We start from the raw sequence: 2,573 nt of genomic DNA on the forward strand, positions 1-2,573 counted from the left end.
AGTCCAATGGAATCTCTATGGTCTCATTTTGAGCCTCAGATTCCCATTGTTCCTCATTGAGGAACTCAGAGGAGATTGGTACACGCCCACTGAGGTCTTCCTCAGTGGCGTCCTCCTCCTCTCTTTCCTCTCCATATTCGGCCATGTCTATGGCTTTGCACTCTCCTTTTGGATTTTCTTCTGTATTACTTGGGAGAGTACTAGGAGGGAGTTCAGTAATTTTCTTGCTCAGCTGTCCCACTTGTCCTTCCAAATTTCTAATGGAGGACCTTGTTTCATTCATGAAACTTTGAGTGGTCTTTATTAGATCAGAGACCATTGTTGCTAAGTCAGACGTATTCTGCTTAGAACTCTCTGTCTGTTGCTGAGAAGATGATGGAAAAGGCTTTCCATTGCTAAACCTGTTTCTTCCACCATTATTGTTATTGAAACCTTGTTGAGGTCTCTCTTGATTCTTCCATGAGAGATTTGGGTGATTTCTCCATGAAGAATTATAAGTGTTTCCATAGGGTTCTCCTAGGTAATTCACCTCTTCCATGGAAGGGTTCTCAGGATCATAAGCTTCTTCCTCAGATGAAGCATCCTTAGTACTGTTTGGTGCATTTTGCATTCCAGACAGACTTTGAGAAATCAAGTTGACTTGTTGAGTCAATATCTTGTTCTGAGCCAGTATGGCGTTCAGAGTGTCAATCTCAAGAACTCCTTTCTTCTAACTAGTCTCATTGTTCACAGGATTCCTTTCAGAAGTGTACATGAATTGGTTATTTGCAACCATTTCAATCAATTCTTGAGCTTCTGCAGGCGTCTTCTTCAGATGAAGAGATCCTCCAGCAGAGCTATCCAAGGACATCTTGGATAGTTCAGAGAGACCATCATAGAAAATACCTATGATGCTCCATTCAGAAAGCATGTCCGAAGGACATCTTCTGATTAATTGTTTGTATCTTTCCCAAGCTTCATAGAGGGATTCTCCATCCTTCTGTCTGAAGGTTTGGACTTCCACTCTAAGCTTACTCCATCTTTGTGGTGGAAAGAACTTTGCCAAGAAGGCATTGACTAGCTTTTCCCAAGAGTCCAGGCTTTCTTTAGGTTGAGAATCCAACCATATTCTAGCTCTGTCTCTTACAGCAAAAGGGAATAGCATCAGTCTGTAGACCTCAGGGTCTACCCCATTAGTCTTGACTGTGTCACAGATTTGCAAGAATTCAGCTAAGAACTGATGAGGATCTTCCCTTGGAAGTCCATGGAACTTGCAATTCTGTTGCATTAGAGAAACTAATTGAGGCTTAAGCTCAAAGTTGTTTGCTCCAATGGCAGGGATAGAGATGCTTCTCCCGTAGAAATCAGGAGTAGGTGCAGTGAAGTCACCCAGCACCTTCCTTGCATTGTTGGCATTGTTGTTGTTTTCGGCTGCCATGGGTTCTTCTTCCTTGAAGAATTCGGTCAGGTCCTCAACTGAGAGTTGAGTCTTAGCTTCTCTTAGCTTTCGCTTCAAGGTCCTTTCAGGTTCAGGGTCAGCTTCAACAAGAATGCCTTTGTCTCTGCTCCTGCTCATATGAAAGAGAAGAGAAAAAAGAAAATATGGAATCCTCTATGTCACAGTATAGAGATTCCTTGAAGTGTCAGAGGAAAAGAAAAATAGAAGAAGAGAAGGTAGAAGAATTCGAACTTGATTAGATAGAGTTCGAATTGTGCATTAAGAAGGAGTAGTACTCCATAAATAGAAGGATGTGGGAAGGAGGGAAGAGAATTTTCGAAAATTCAATTAAAAAGATGTTAATAATTTTTGAAAATTGAAAGTGGAAAAGAATTAAAGTGATTTTTGAAAAAGATTTTGAAATTAGAATTTAAAAAGATTTGATTGAAAACTATTTTGAAAAAGATGTGATTAAAAAGATATGATTGGTTAAAAAAAATTGTGATTGAGAAGATATGATTTGAAAACAATTTTAAAAGATATGATTTGAAAACAATAAAAAAAAGATATGATTTTAAAAATTAGTGACTTGCCTAACAAGAAAAGATATGATTCAAACATAAAACCTTCCTCAACAGAAAAGGCAAAAAATGTTCAATCAAATCATTAATTGTTAGTAAGTATCTTTGAAAAAGGAAAGAAATTGATTTTGAAAACATTTGATTGAAAAGATATGATTTGAAAAAGATTTGATTTTGAAAAACTTTGAAAACTTGAAAAAAATGATTTGAAAACAAAATTCTCCCCCTAGCACCATCCTGGCGTTAAACGCCCAGAATGGTATACATTCTGGCGTTTAACGCCCAAAATGCTACCTCTTTGGGCGTTAAACGCCCAACCAGGTGCCCTGGCTGGCGTTTAAACGCCAGTCTGTCTTCTTCACTGGGCATTTTTGAATGCTCAGCTTTTTCTGTATAATTCCTCTGCAGTATGTTCTGAATCTTCAATTCTTTGTATCATTGACTTGAAAAGACACAAATTAAAAATATTTTTGGATTTTTAATAATCAAAATGCAACAAGAATCAAATAACAATGCATGCAAGACACCAAACTAAGCAGTTTGTGTACTACTGACACTATATGAGACACAGAAAC

The 2,573-nt window shown here is 37.9% G+C and overlaps 1 non-coding gene across 1 annotated transcript; it reads left to right on the forward strand.

Annotated features, from left to right (window-relative positions):
- The first annotated feature begins 904 nt into the window (after positions 1-904).
- Positions 905-1,012, forward strand: LOC130964644 (small nucleolar RNA R71). The gene has a single exon (XR_009080730.1). It is a non-coding gene; the product is annotated as a small nucleolar RNA R71 (small nucleolar RNA).
- The last annotated feature ends 1,561 nt before the right edge of the window (positions 1,013-2,573 follow it).

The sequence above is a fragment of the Arachis stenosperma genome, chromosome 2, assembly GCF_014773155.1.
Source record: "Arachis stenosperma cultivar V10309 chromosome 2, arast.V10309.gnm1.PFL2, whole genome shotgun sequence".
In the NCBI taxonomy this organism is placed as follows: domain Eukaryota; kingdom Viridiplantae; phylum Streptophyta; class Magnoliopsida; order Fabales; family Fabaceae; genus Arachis; species Arachis stenosperma.